Here is a 16523-nt window from a genome sequence, read left to right as displayed (position 1 = left end):
TTTAAGGCATTTGAAAAGCCTAAAATGAAGTTCGTCGAGTCTAGTTTCTAATGCACCAAACCGGTCATCAAAAAGACATTGGAGTAAGGAGTTATGGCCATTTTAAGATAACCCCTCAAACTGCCAAATGGCTTCCGCGGGTCCCACTTGGGAAAGTCCGGTCCACCGACTTTCAAGGGGTATAAAACCCTATCAACCCCATTTGTTCATTATTTTACATTCTCATGAGTCCTAGAAACCTCCTAACACATCCCCAAAACATTTATAGCCTATTAAATCAAGGATTTAACAAGATTACACCAAACTAGTCCATGAAAGGTGATTGTTCTTGCTTCTACTTGATATTGTGGTGAGATTGGTCTTGAAGAAAGTTGGTGTGGCTAAATTTCTTCAAGTATAAGGTATGTTCTTCATCTTATCTCTTATGTTGAGTTGATTTGAAGGTTTAGCAAGTCTTAAAAGTGAAAATAGTTATGCAGGAAAGGTCATAAAATGTTTTGTTGTAGTTGTTGTATTTATGGACTGTTTTGAGCATGTCGTGGCCACGTGGTTGGGCTGATTTACATGCATGTGTAGGGTATCTAATTTTGTTGGTGTGTTGATGAGATTATGCTCCTTGATTGGGAAGAAAGAAAGTGTATATTGTTGTTGTATGTTGAAAATCATCGTGTGGGATGTTTTAGGGAATATTTTGGTATTGATGATGATGTGGTTGATATTAATATTTCTATTGTTGTTGATTTTTTGGTATTGTAATTTCGGGATAGGGATATAAACAGGGGAGATGCTACCGAATTTCGACAGATTTTAAAAGGAATTAATTTGAGGGCTTAAGACAAGCATATGACGATAAGCCTAACGATAATATGAATTCTCTTGAATGTAGATTTACGAGCTTGGGAGGATAGTGTTAAATAGTTAAAGTTAAGGCCACCAAAAAGGTATGTTAAGGCTAAACCCTTTCTTTCTAAAGGCATGATTCCTTTCTTATGAACCTACACATGTTTTCCATCACGTCCTTGTTCCCAAAAGCTAGAGATTCATGATTCTTAGAGTTCTTATGATGCTAAAGATAAGTATGTTTTATGATGATAATGTTGATGATGATGATCTTATCTCTAGAAATTCCAAAGTTTATGGTTTTAATGCTATCATGAGATTGTTGAGTATATTTCATGATTTTACTCATTCTTGTTGATCGCACCTCATGATAATTGTTCCTTCGGGGTGAGATATAGCGATGATGATTGTTCCATAATGTAAATAGGAGGTTATCGACCTTACGTCACTCCGATAGAGTCGTATCTTTTATTTGGGCTCTCAGGCATGCTACTTATATATATATACATATAGGGGATATGGGGAAAGGTGAGGCGTTATGTACGACCACCTGATCAGTTGGTATATTATGATATCGTCCCAGACGCGGGATATATGGATAAATGGATTGAGCCGTTAGTTTCGCAGCAATATATGTATTTATATATAATGATGATATGATATATGGATCAGGTTGCAAGTTCCGAAGCAATATAAATTATATATGGATCGGGCTGCACGTTCCGCAGCACTATTATTTATATATATACGAGGAATGCTTTTTTAAAAGAAAGCTAAGCATGCATGGTATCCTCCTTATTAAACAATCAGATGCACAGGTTATCTTTATCTCATGTTATGTTCTATATTTATTATTATGTTGTTATTCATGCCTTACATACTCAGTACATTTTTCATACTGATGTCCTTTCTTGTGGACGCTGCATTCATGCCCGCAGGTAGACAGGTACACGGATTTGACCCGTAGGTGATTTATCAGCGGATTCTCAGGAGCACTCCACTTACTTCGGAGCTGCAGTCTATTGGTATTGGTCCTTATAGTCACTTGTATTCTATGTAGAGGCTCGTAGACATGTCTGTATAGTTAGACATTTCATAACCCTACCGGTCCATATCATTGTATAACATTTTAGTAGCCTTGTCGGCTGGTGATGATGGACATAACTGTTGAAGATTATATAGAGATGTGCCGCTATATTGTGATATATGTCCTTACAGATCATGATATCCAGGAGCTATATTTATGGTCCACCCAGAAATGTTTATGAGATGTATGTTTAGAGGTGCTCGGTATGTTAGCTCCGGGTGCCCGTCATGGCCCTCTAGTTGGGTCCTGACAACAGGAGATGAAGTACTCAGGTATCGAGGTAGATTATGCGTTCCTAATATTGCAGGACTTTGTCAGCAGGTTATGGGAGAAACTTATTATTCTCGGTATTCTATTCACCCGGTCACAACAAAAATGTAGCATGATCTCAAGGAAGTCTATTGGTGGGATGGTATGAAAAGAGACATAGCAGAATTTGTCGCTCAATGTCCAAATTGTCAACAAGTCAAGATAGAGCACCAGAAGCCCTGAGGTTTATTACAGGCTATGGAGATTCCAACATGAAAATGGGAGGTGGTCAATATGGACTTCATTACAGGTTTTCCCCATACTCCGCGGAGGTATGATTCGATATGGGTCATAGTTGATAGGCTTACAAAGTCATCCCATTTTCTACCTGTCAGAACTACTTATTCAGCTGAAGATTATGCAAAACTTTATCTTAAGGAAATTGTACGACTTCATGGTTTTCCTACAACCATTATTTTAGATAAAGAGGTGCAGTTCACAGCTAACTTCTGGAGATCATTTTAGAATGGATTGGGGACTCAGGTGAGTCTTAGTACTGATTTTCATCCACAGACAGATGGGCAGGCGAAGCGTACTATACAAACACTTTAGGACATACTAAGAGCTTGCGTGATTGACTTCCGAGGTAGTTAGGCTGATCATTTGCCTCTTATTGAATTTACATGTAGTAACAATTACCATTCCAGTATCCAGATGGCTCCTTATGAGGCTTTATATGGGCGGAGATGTAGGTCAACTATAGGATGGTTCGATGTTGGAGAAAATCAGTTAGCAGTCCCAGATTTAATACAGCAAGCAGTTGACAAAGTGAAGGTAATTCAAGAAAGGTTACTAGCGGTGCAGTGTCGACAGAAATCCTATGCAGATAATCAGCGGCGCAAGTTAGAGTTTTAGTTAGGAGATTAGGTCTTTTTGAAGATTTCGCCTATGAAGAGAGTGATGAGATTTCGGAAGAAGGGTATGTTGAGCCCTGGATATATTGGGCCATATAGAGTTGTTCGTATAGTGGGTAAGGTGGCATATGAATTAGAGCTACCCTTTGATTTAGAGTATGTGCATCCAGTATTCCATGTGTCCATGCTTTGTAAGTCCATAGGAGATCTTTCAAGGGTTGTACCGGTAGATGATATCCAGGTGGCTGAGCAGTTAGCTTATGAGGAAATCCCAGTGGCTATACTAGACAGGCAAGATCGTCGATACGAACCAAGGATGTGGTTTCTGTTAAAGTTCTTTGGAGGAATAATAATATTGAAGAAATGACTTGAGAAGCTGAAGAGGAAATAAAGGCTAGGTACCCGTATTTGTTTTCGTCATCTCAGAAGGTTCAGTATGAGGCATCATCTCCCCCAGGTATTGATTTTATTTATAGTTATGGTGATTGGTCGTGTAAGGCCATGGTGTTGTATATTTTGGCATGTGGCCCTGTGTGGCATTATTTTGGGTTGTTGTGTATAGGATGAATTGGCATATTTACAGGGGAGACTCCACCGAAATTTTTATAGCCCATGAATTGTATAAACATTCGAGGACGAATGTTTCTAGGGGGGGGGGGGGGGATGTTACACTCCCGTTTTCGTCGCAGGCAGTCCTTGGCTTATGTGTGGTCAATACCCTTAGTGTGTGGATCCGTATCCGAGTTTTTGAGAAATTAAGTGCCTTACCCTGCTTGTACCAAAGTATAAGTATACGTTCTTTACGATTTGATAGGATTTGAAGCTAATCGAATCAAATCGACGCGGACCGGAGCAACTCAGGAGAGTTTGCAGAACTCAGTCACCATCGACGGGCCGTCGACATGTCGATGCGTTGTCGAGGTACACCATCCCTGCTCTGCTGCCTCTAAAGTGTCAAATGGCAGGTCGACGAAGCACCTCGACGAGCCATCGACCCACCGTCAACCCGCACCACTGGAACCTTCTAGTTTTGCTCTTAATATTTTCCATTATCATAGTGAAGATTGTTATATCCTGCATTTTCGAACGTCGAATTATTTGTAAGCTGAGGTGGGACCCACACGTCAAGATTTTTTTGGGACATGTGACAAATTTTATGAATCACATATGTGAAGTTAAACATAACTCAAGAAGGACCCTTGGGCCAAATCAAAGTGGAAGCCCTCCAAAAGGACAATTTAAGGAAGCATTTTCGGATGATCTGACTTCTAGGGGAAAAAACGGTATTATAAGTTTGAAATTTGGGAAAATGTCCAAAAATCAAAAGTTGTAGATAATTGAATTATCTTTCCATCCATAGGTCGTAGGCCCTCATACGATATCGGGATCAAAAGTTATGACCGTTTTACTGAACGAACATCCAGTCAGAAATTTTAACCCTGCGCGAACGCGCCCAGAGGGGCGCGAACGCGCAGAAGGAAATCATTTAACTCTACGCAATCGCGCCAGAAGGAAGCGCGATCGCGATGAGCACTTTTCCAGCTGCTTCTGGCAGCTTCCAAAACAATTATAAAGAGGGGGAGACCCCCTCATTTTCAGTCCAAAACCACGAACACCACCCCAAAAATCCCAGAAAATTTCCCAACTTTCCACCACCAAATTTTAGCCCAAACCAGGTATAATTCCCCAATTTCAGTCCAGATAGCGTATAGTTTTCACTGCAGAATCGTATGGCAGTGCGTTGTGGCATAAAACTAAGGTGAAAAAGGGAAGATACAACAATATTAAGAGGAGAAAGGTATGAATCTCTTCCTATTTGTGTTAATACTAGTTTATTTACGAAGAAGACGCGATTAAATAATTGTATACTGAGTTAATTACTTATAAAAGTTGGAAAACAGCGTGTGGGCTGTTTTATGGAATATGTTGATATGAAAAAGGATATTATTGATGTTGGTATTGTTGTTGTGTTGTTGACTGCTGAATTAAAAATTCGGGCTAGGCATATAAGCAGGGGAGATGCTGCCCAAATTTCTGTAGACAAATAGTGAATTAAAGAATGCTAAAAGTCTTACTATTGACAATTGGTAAATGTGACCATTTGTAGATTTTGAGCGAAACGGGAATTGAATTTGGACAAGCGTAAGACGCAGCTAAGGTATGTAAAGTCTTTCCCTTCATTCTTAGGCATGTTCTGAACATAATAGGCTCGGCCGCGAGCCTTAAATACGACTCCGTTCCTCGAAATTCGATATGGAAATCTGCTCCAATTCCTTCAGTAAGATTGAAACTATGTCCTTATAAAATATCTTTAAAGTATGCTTTTGTACGAAACCTTCCTAAACGGAGTCGGAATACTTTCGAATGATTATGGATGACCTCATAAGATCTTTTATCAGTAATTTATGTATCTTGCCTCGAGTTGGTCCGAGGTGGGCCCACGGAGCCCCGATACCCCGTGAATGATCTAAATTGCCTCATTTCCGTCCGTTTTTCACAGGCAACATCTGAACTATCATTTTGAACATAATATGACTGTTTTTATATAAATCTCACAATATGGTTTTGATATCTGAAAATCTAGTTCGGGTTATGATCTGTCGTGCCTCCCCAAGTGACGTGTAGGTGCGTAGTTTGAAAACTATCTGAATACTTTGATTCGATCTGCCAGTTGGCCTATTTCTGTTCCGTTGAATCTATACGACGATCTGTACGTATGTGATTTTTCATTAATCAGTTCGTGCATGTGCTATGATTCCTTTCACCGGATCCCGGGCCGGTATGTATATCGTGCGGATGGGCCGCCGAGCCCCATATGTGAATTCCGAAGTATGATGTGTCCGGTTTCGGGGTACTGTGGTATATGTCCGTCCCCGATTACCGAGGATATATTATGAAGTATGATGTGTCCGGGCTCGGGGTGCTGTGTTATCTGTCCGCCCCCGGGTACCGTGGTTATGCTATGATGTATGACGGAGATCAGAGAAGAATTTCTGATATATGTTGTGTTATGGTGTCAATGGCAGGAGTGGCGACCACGTTCTTGTACCCTATATACGATTCTGTCTGTCCGTCTGGATTATCTGTCCGACCGGTTATGATTCTGTCTGTCCGTCTGGATTATCTGTCCGACCGGTTATGATTCTGTCTGTCCGTCTGGATTATCTGTCCGACCGGTTATGATTCTGTCTGTCCGTCTGGATTATCTGTCCGACTGGTTATGATTCTGTATGTCCGTCTGGATTATCTGTCCGACTGGTTATGATACTGTCTGTCCGTCTGGATTATCTGTCCGACTGGTTATGATTCTGTCTGTCCATCTGGATTATCTGTCCAACTGGTTATGATTCTGTCTGTCCGTATGGGTTTGGATTCTGTATGTCCGTATGGATTTTGATTTTGTCTGTCTGGACCATGATTCTGTCCGTCTGTCGGGACTATGGCTCTGTCCGTCCGGCTTATGATTCTGCCTATTATATTTCTGTGCTTCTGGTCCAGATCATGATTATGTTTGATATATTTCTGCTTTACATACTCGGTACATTTTTGTACTGACCCCCGGTTCTTCGGGGGCTGCGTTATATGCCCGCAGGTACAGGCGCACTTGGTGATACGCCGCCAGTCTAGGGCTCGGATTCTGCTATTCTGAAGAGCTCCTTCGATCCGGAGCAAATACTTTTGGTATATATCTTCTGTTATCTGTAGACTCTGTATGTATGGTATTTTGGGGGACGGCGGGGCCCTGTCCCGTCATCTGATTCTGTATGTCTGTAGAGGCCTGTAGATAGATGTGTGGGTTACGGGTTTCATCTGTTTGGTAGGTACGAACGATTTTGTGAATCCGTCTGTATGTTAGCCTCATCGGCTTATCTGTAAATTTCTGTATGTTCAGGTTTGCACATGTGTACGCGTGCCGTATCTGTATTAGCTCGAATCTGTAAACGCTTATTTTGAAAACAAAAAAAATTTGTATAATACGCCAATTCTGATAAGTAGGTACGTATGGGTATCCAGTTAGGATACCAATCGCGGCCCACGGGGTTGGGTCGTGACAAAGATTTAGCAAGATCCGAGCCCCGTAAACCCGAGCTTGTGAAGGGAAAGTTGCTCCTAGGGTTCTATTGGAGTTGTTAAGCTTTGGGATTTGAGTTGAAGTTTGATTCTGGGAAACCTAGACTCCTCAAGGTATGTATATGATTCTTACCTTTGTGTTTAATTATCAAGAGTTTTAGTGGTTTTAAGCAAAAGGAATTATAGTTATGAAAGTTGGAAGTTGAATAAGAGTAGAGTTAGACTTGAGGGATATTTTAAGGGATGATTTGGAGTAGAATTGATTATATTTTGATATGTAAGTATTGATATGGTTATTGTTAGTATTGTTGTTGATATTTAAGTTAAGGTGGAATTGAGGAATTAGTGAGTTATGAAGGAAATGTTGTCCAAACTTCATTAAGTCCCCTTTTCACTTGAAGTGGATGGTAAGTGTTATAAAGGGTATAATTGTCGCCTATGTTGCGGGAGTCTTACATCCGAGCGAGAGGTCAGACCAATCCCATTCATCCTGGTAGTCTTTTATTTTATCCTGCCTTGTGAAGCTAAAGGGTATCTGCGGTTGAATTCGTTGTTTTGCTGGTCGGCTGAGGAAAAGGGTTTAGGAAGAATACGGGCTTTGTTTCGGTCAGGTGTCGAACTCTTTTATCTTCGCTATAGACTTACGAGTTACAGAAGTAGACGGGGGACGATTAGATACTCTTCAATGCATGTTAAGGCTATCCCTTTTGTTCTTTTGGCATGACCTTTACTATCCGAACGAACAAGTGAGCAAGCGAATTCTAAAGACTCTACTCTTAGATGGTACATGATTCATTGTATCCATGATTCCTTATGTTCATGTCCATTACTTCTAGAGATCTTTTGTTATCTAGAGTAATCCGGAGTATATCTTTCATGAGTCTTTCACGCATTACATATATATATATATATATATATATATATATATATATACACACACACACACACATATATGTACAACTATTTTCTTAGAGCCTGTTTGGATGGGCTTATGCCTATAAGCTGTTTGCAGCTTATAAGCTAAATAAAATAAGTTGGGATAGTCTAACTTTTTTTTTTTGGCTTATAAGCTGTTTTCAGCTTACAAGCTGCTTTAGATAAGCTAAGTTAAATGGGCCCAATTATGTTTTTGAGCTTATTTTAAGCACAAGATTACTTTAAGCTGGCCAGCCAAACACTCAAAAAAGCTGAAAATAGCTTATAAACAACTTATAAGCCAATCCAAACGGGCTCTTATACCGTGCCTACATAGCCGGGCAGCACCACTACTAGTGGGCGGCGTGAGATGATTACCGTCCCGAACGCGCGATGCCCGAATGCGGGATTATATGAGATATGGATCGGGCTATACGTTTATCGACACTATTATATGATATATAGATCAGGTTGTACGTTCCACAGCACTATCAGTTATTTTATGACCTATGCATATCATACGCCCTTAGAGGTAGTTCAGTTATACAAAGTTGTAGATCTCCTCAACTTTTGGCTATAGATGCATTCAGATATTGAGATTTGCTTTCATGTTTCAGATATCCTTCATGATTCTTATGTATATGTTGATCTTATACCTTACATACTCAGTACCTTATCCGTACTGACTCCCATATTGCTTGGGGGGCTGCGTTCATGCCCGCAGGTACAAGTAGACAGACAAGCGGTCCAGCTCAGTAGGACATTCATCTAGCGGTGGTCAGTGCGCTTCTCTTGATCCGGAGCAGCAGTTCATTTTGGTATGCTACTTTTGAGATATAAATACGCACATGGATATGACAGGGCCCTGTCTCATCCTTTCTACAGCATTTATTCTAGTAGAGGTCTGTAGACAGTTATGTGTAGATGACATGTGGCGTAGCCTTGTCGGCTCCTATTCTTTTGTGTACAATTCATGTGGCAGCCTAGTCGGCTTGTATTGCTTTCTTCAGTATATATATACATATGCACAATTTTTGATATTATTCTTTCATGAGTCAGTTTAATCCAAATTCAGTTGCTTGTGGGCCCTTATTATGTAGTATTATCCAGGTATGAGTATAGAGGTGTTTGGTCACTAGAGATCAGGCACTCGTTGCGGCTCATCAGTTTGGGTCATGACAATTCGAATTCTACATTAGAAATCAAGAAGAACAATACCCATATTGCTAGACTTCTAATTTAGGTCCAATTCTAACTATGAAAAATGGGGAAACGGACCCACAAGGGTAAAATAGGCAATTCGAAAGCGGAAATGGCAATTCATGCTCTAGATGATCAAAACCTACTATTCAATTGCTAGATTAACTCAAGATTAAGCCAACTTCGGAATTAAAGTGAAACCCCCGATTTTGGGTATGAACCCTAACTTTTCAATCCTCAAATTAATCACTAATAATGGAAGGTTTAGGCCTATCAATAATGAATTCATCAAATGTTTTGGTTATACTAGCCAATTTCATCATCAAATTCCATTTAGGAAGTCTAGAACTCATTTCAAGAAATTATTGTAAAGACCCATCTTCCCTATTTGTTTCTAAAGATTTCCAGCATGTATTAAGGAAGGTAAATAATGAAGTCTAAGATTAAGGATCTTACCACAATGAAGATTCAATTCCAAGCTATTCAAATCGCCCAAAGTATGCTCAGAGAGTGATGAGAGAAGTGATAAGGTTTAAGGGTTTTTAACTTAGCAATAAATAGGAATTCTGTCTCGCCATCCGCTACAGCGAGCTTGCCACAACGCCACTCAGTCTGCTATGGCGACCACCATGAGAACTCGACCAACCACTACGGTGGCTTTCCATCCGCTATTGCGAGTCCGCCTCGGTGGATATATGTCCACTTGGGCATTATACTGGTCTCACACATTGACTGATTTTGTACTTGACTGATCTTATACTTGAGACTGTCATGGATTTTACTTGATTTCTTATTTGTCTACCTATTAGTTATTTTCTTTTATATATGCAAATTAATGGTTATTGGTCTATGATGTTTACCAATACTAGTGTTGTACTGATACTACACTTTTTCCTTCAGTGTAGAGTTCGTCGCTGGTTATACCTCTCTGCCTCGCGAGTGACCCCGAGGCCTACTTGTCAGGGTTTCCAGGGTGAGGTACTAGATGGATCCGTAACTTGGAGACTCCTCTTAGCATTCAGACTAGATCCATGAGTTGTAGTATTTATTACTTCCGCACTTACTTTACCATTTATATGTATTGAGACTTAGTATTTATGTGCTTACTTCCGCATTTTGATTTAATGGCTTGTTGTAAGGGAAGGGTTTGCCTACTGGGGAATAGTGTGGGTGCCCGCACGATTCACGAGTTGGGTCTTGACAAGAATAGAGTAGAACAAGCGTACGACTTACGTACTAAAATAACAAATAAACAACTATGGAACAGTGGGAATATAGTACTAATATTTAATCAAACTTAATGATTAGCTATCTTTCCTTACTCAGCATTTAGAAACAGAAAGGAAACACAAAAGAAAAAGGTGTGTTTGGTAGGAAAATGATGTTTTCCTAGAAAATGTTTTCCAGAAAATTAAGTGAATTTTTTAACTATGTTCTAGTGTTTGATAAGTAAGCAGAAAATATTATCCCATCAAAATTTATATGTAACCTATCAAAATACTATAGGGGTTGGACGAGTTGGACATTCGGGGTTCAGCGGTGGCGGGGTGGAATGGTCAAGGGATAGGGGGTTGAGGGTGTTGGGATGGTGGAGAGGAAATAATAACTTGGAATGTCACTTATGGGACTTAATTTCCCGACTTTAATTAGGAAAATTATTTTTTTTCATTTTAATGAAATTATTTTCCTGGAGAAAATGTTTCCCAATGAAAAACTTGAATTACCAAATACACTCGAAAAGACAAAATCACATAGGTGAACGTTTAAAAAAAAAAAAATAGAAAGTGGTAAAAAGCAATGTCAAGGGGAATTGAGTATGAAAATCACACAATGGATGCAAGTGGTGGACAGAGAGCCATTATTATTATTATTATTATCAAATTACCAGTAATACCATGAAAAAAAATCCTATATTTCAACCAAAAAGCATTCTTTCTATCATTTAACAATATTCCAACTAAACTTAAACACGGAAAATAAGTTTTACAGTATCCATATTCTGATCAAATTTCCAACATGAAGATGAAAGTCGTCAGACTTTGACAACTTCATCACTCTCTCCCATGAGTTTGGGTTTCTTCAGAGAGTTACAATCTAGTACATCCAGCGGGGTTGCATCAGAAAGTGCAGACAACACCGGTACATCGAGCGGTGCTACATCAAAAAGTGCAGATGGCACCCGTCTACCAAGAAACCCGTATTCCCAACTGGAACGACACATGAGATGGGATTAACTATCACAACAGTAAATAAGGTTTTTATTAGTGATGGAATACAAATCTTATCCGGTTGTAGCTAAAATTCTAACAAGTTCAAACCACTAGATAGCAAAGTCAAAACTTGTCACAGGGTTTTCAATCTAAATATTTAGTTATGGTAAATTATTTGACCTTAGAAGGTTGACAGTTATTGTTTACAACCCAAGATGTGATAACTAGGATGCAACACAGACTAAAATAGAGTAAAACAGTGGAATCAACTTGTATTGATGTTCATAGAGGCTAATGTAGGAAGGAAAAAACAAATAGTGCGATATCCTCCTAAGATATTACGTAGATTATTATCCATAAGACATGATGACATTCTGATCTGTTTACATATTGTATCATTTAGGATGTTCGGGTAGATCAAATAACTTTAAGAAATATTCCTGACCACACCATTCCAACAAATTGTTGTTATTGTAGAAGCATTCGCTTGTGAATGTTGATTCATTATAGACAGACAAATGAGCCACATAACACATTATAGAGGTACAAAACAGTAGTATCCTAATTGAAAAATATTTTTCTTTTACCTTTCTTTTAGACAGCTTTTAGCTATGAACTTTATGGTTTTCTCGAGTAGAAAATATTATTAACGTTCAGTTGATCCAAACATAAATAATAAGTAATACTCAAATGGTTTGATACGTGCAGAAGCAAACTTGCTTATTTTCAGGCATGTTGCATGTAAATGATATCACAATGATAGATTGTACTTGTAATTTAAGCAAGTTCAAAACACATCCATACCATCAAGTGAAGGGGGTGGACGCTTCCTAACATAGTCTTGTTGTAGCGGTCTTGGGATCTCAAATGAAAACTTATCGTTTACACCTTGTGCCTCATAGTCTGGATGTTGCTCCAAGTACCTGGGAAGAAAGACTATTAAGCAACACCACAAATAGAATTTCAAGTAAAATACACATTCCCTATTATCACTGGACACAATTTAGACCAATCAAACAAAGCATTAGGAAAAGAAACATATTTTGCTAAGTCGGTTTGACTTGATAAAATGAACATACTCATTAACTTTAACCATTGAATGAAGTTTCTCCCTAGATGGCGTAACATAATACCTGCAAATCATGATAAGAGAAAAATTCAAGAACCACAAAATTTATTTTGCACAAGGATCTTAGCTTGAATGGAGACCATCAATTGTTCTAAGTATCAACAGTAAAATAAGTAGCGAAAAAAAATGCAAGACATACACATCAGGAAATCTAGTGCTGCCTCCTTTGTTGATTCTTAAAAGACGTTTCCACTCTAGAGGAGGAAGAGTAATACTAGGCTTGTCAATTGCCCATGGTCTACTTCCATCTTGATTGACGTCAAATGGATCATCATATGATTTATAAGAATGCCACTCACGAGCTGTTTCACAATAAAAGTGTTTATTCCAATATGTGTTCCCTTATCTCTTCATACTTCTCCTTTATAGGTATGCACCACCATTTGAAACATATAGTACATTGCATGGCGAATGCCCCAACTTTTGCAGCCCTAGATGTATTATTAGTTGTAATTAACTTTTCGGCTGGCGTTATAGTTATTAGTTTGAATTTTGATATGCCTTAATCCTAAAATATTTATGATATTATAAGTTCTCGTATTCGTCACATGTCTTTTGAAAATTCATGTGATTCATTATAATGAATTCTTTTTACATTAGGTGTTAATGTACTATAAAAGTTGGAGATGAGATATATTTTTATAAATACTAAGTGGTTTTACTTAATTTCATTGGAAAATAAGTAGATAATGAGTCGTATTATTTAATTAAAAATTTTAAAAAATGGTAGAAAAGCGGAAGCAAAGGGTGAGCAGTAACTCATGAGTTGAAAAGTGAAGAAAAGGTTAGATGGATTTGATAGGAGTTGGATTAGAACAAATTTATGCACTTCTTGAGAGTAATAAATGTGATGATTCTAACAAATAGGTATAAATGTGACGAGGTTAATAAATAAGTATGACTTTTGCACCAACTTCTTTTGTCCTTGTTGTTCATAACCAAAAGAATTCTTTTATTGGAGAATTGATATATATTGATGTTTTCTTCTTTGCGTCTTTAGAGATTTTGTTTGTTCCATCAAAATAAAAAGACAAATGTCAAAGAGAAATATTAAAATATTTAACATATCTATGAACATCAAAGGAAATTGCAATAATTAGGAAAAAAAATTAAAATTAAAGTTCAGTCACTTTTGCAGTTATCATGTATGCCTTGTGCGTGTTGACTTGGTGAATAACAATAAATTTTCTTTAGCAAATAGAGTTCGTAATGCATATTTAGATGGAAAAGTGCAAAGCAGCTATTAGCCTATTAATACTATCAGAATTTATATGATTAAGAGGAATTTAATTGGCTAGTCGTGTTCCTCCCTGATAATGTGTTTTCACTCATTTGATTATACTGAGTTGCTTTGATGTAAATCTCAATTAACGATCTAATGAAATTTTGAAGTTTGACAGACAATGTACAATTGACAATAACTGTTCAAGAAGGATGGACAAATATGTACAAGAACTAGGTCCTAAATAGATCTCTAAAAGGAACTATGAAGCTGACAACAAGGAAGCAGAGACGTTAGAAGAACTAGTTGCAGAAGAACTGGAGACTATTTGGTCTATGGAGAAAACGTTATTCCACACGCACAAGAGTAATTATTGGAGAATTGAGATTAAGGCTTAATCCATTTATACAAGGAACACAAGTTCAAGACATTGAAACTTTTATCACGAACCAAATAGGGGATTGTGCGGGCACCTATCCAATCCCACCTAGTAGGCAAACCCTTTTTTCATAAAACAATACAAATTACAATAAAGAATAACTAGATCAACATCAACCCAATTCCATTACCAATAAATCAAAAGGATATAAGAATATTTATACAAACTATTTTCCAGAATCGGGTCTAGACTAGTACAAGAGCTTCTAAGGTAGAAATGGAATAAATAAAATAAAATGGAGCCCGACCTCTTTGTTGGAATAGAATTACAGAAGTCTTCAAGTTAGACATAGGAGATTCCTCGGAAGCTACTAATCCACGAACTCAACCTATAACAACTCTACACCCCAAATAGGGTGTAGTAAGAGTAGTATCAATACAACACTCGTACCGGTAAGTATTATAGGCTGACAACGATTAGAAGATCATAACAACAATAACAAACAACAGATAACTATGGTAGGCAATAACTCAGTCAATCCACAGAATCAGTATAGGGAAGGGGTTCTACCACAAAGATATAATAAAACATTCAAGCCTAGATATGAACTTGTCCTAAACAGTCCACTAACCGCACGATACGAGTCAAGATTCACACGAATACTACCTAAATCGTCAAATAGAATTAGCCATACTAAGACCAATTATAGAACAAGTTCACACCTACTACTCAAGATATGACTACCCTTAACAGTACACAATTCCACCTCACTTAACAAGATAAAAAGGTCAATTCGAACAATAAGGATATACAAAATTCAACTCAGGGTTCAATTTCTAAATACAGGGTCGAACAATACTACCAAACACAGTCCAAGAATAACATCAGAAGTACAGAAATATCAACAGTCCAATCATAGCCTATGGTGAAGCACCTAAACACAAGTCTGCCACGTTTCCCACAATTCATTAGAATGATCACAAACACAAGTACAACCCACATATCCAATCAATAGATTTAAAATGAGATGATAATAACGAATGCATATGAATGAAATGATACAAAAACGCTTTGGGCGGAATGCCTCCATGCCTCACAGTCATGACTCGTTTGGGGCCCGTGAAGTCCATGTACCTGCTGTGGTGTATAGTCCGATCCAATATATACATATGTGTGTGTGTGTGTGTGTGTGTTACGAAATGTGCAACCCGGTCCAAGATATGTATATGTTGCGGAGTGTGCAACCCGATCCAATCTATGTATGTATATGTTGCAGCGTGCAACTCTATCCAAATGTATGAGTATGAATGCATGAATGATACCAATTCCTATGAGAATCTATCAATACCAATCGTGTCACACATGGACACATGTCACAGTATCACGACTAAATCACATTCTTCCTCTTTACAAGACAACACACAATAAATGAGAGATATGAGTTCACAATCATGATAAGGCAACTCAACATCAAGTCTAGTATTACACACATGACAACAAGCCAATATATCACAACAAAGAAACAAGCCACAATGAACAATAATTCCAACCTAGGTAATCCATCCCAACATTATACCCGAAGGCGTACATGCTTTATCCAACAATCACTAACTCTACATATGCTTCGCTAATCGAAGTCTAACCATAAGGTAAACTATAATTATCAATACGACTCAACAATACGGTACAGACTCAGTCATGTCATACATACACTAAAACTCAAAACCAATGAGACATCAAACAAGAACAACGAGGCAACAACCACATATAACAGTACCAACCTAGGACTATCCAACCCAACATCATGTCCGGAGACCTAGGCTTGCTTTATCCATCAATCTCTACTACATATATATGAAATATTAATCATAGTCTTAACTCAAGTAAGTCGTAACCTACCTCGAGGCCGAGCAGGTGCCGCGAACATCCACTTGATCTTCATCTTCCATTTTCTAACAAGAAGCCGAGACGAGAGTGTTACACCTCGGAAAATTTTCCATTCATGCACAGTGAATAGACTGACGAAGGGCACGACATATACAATGTTTTGATGAGTAGAAAATAACATTTGATGATTCTAAATGAGATTTCAAAGACATGTGAGGTAGGAGACGGAAGATGTTAAGGAAGGCAAAGCATATGTTGTGTTTTGGAATGATTTAAGAGTATCGAATTAATGATGGCTTAATGAAGTTTTGGAGAAGAGTTATAATGTTTCTTAGATTGTTAATGAAGTGTTAAACAAGTGTCAAGAAGGTTCCATAAGGATTGAAGATAAAAAAAAACGACGAGGACAACTTCGGAAAA

At 38.1% G+C, this 16523-nt stretch overlaps 1 pseudogene; it reads right to left on the bottom strand.

Annotated features, from left to right (window-relative positions):
• Positions 1 to 11308: 11308 nt before the first annotated feature.
• On the bottom strand, positions 11309 to 16165 carry LOC132613064 (methyl-CpG-binding domain-containing protein 2-like; annotated as a pseudogene).
• Positions 16166 to 16523: the final 358 nt, after the last annotated feature.

This window comes from Lycium barbarum, chromosome 10 (genome assembly GCF_019175385.1).
Source record: "Lycium barbarum isolate Lr01 chromosome 10, ASM1917538v2, whole genome shotgun sequence".
Lineage (NCBI taxonomy): Eukaryota > Viridiplantae > Streptophyta > Magnoliopsida > Solanales > Solanaceae > Lycium > Lycium barbarum.
The sequence above is the reverse complement of the archived record's forward strand: the minus strand, read 5'-3'. Positions and strand labels throughout refer to the sequence as shown.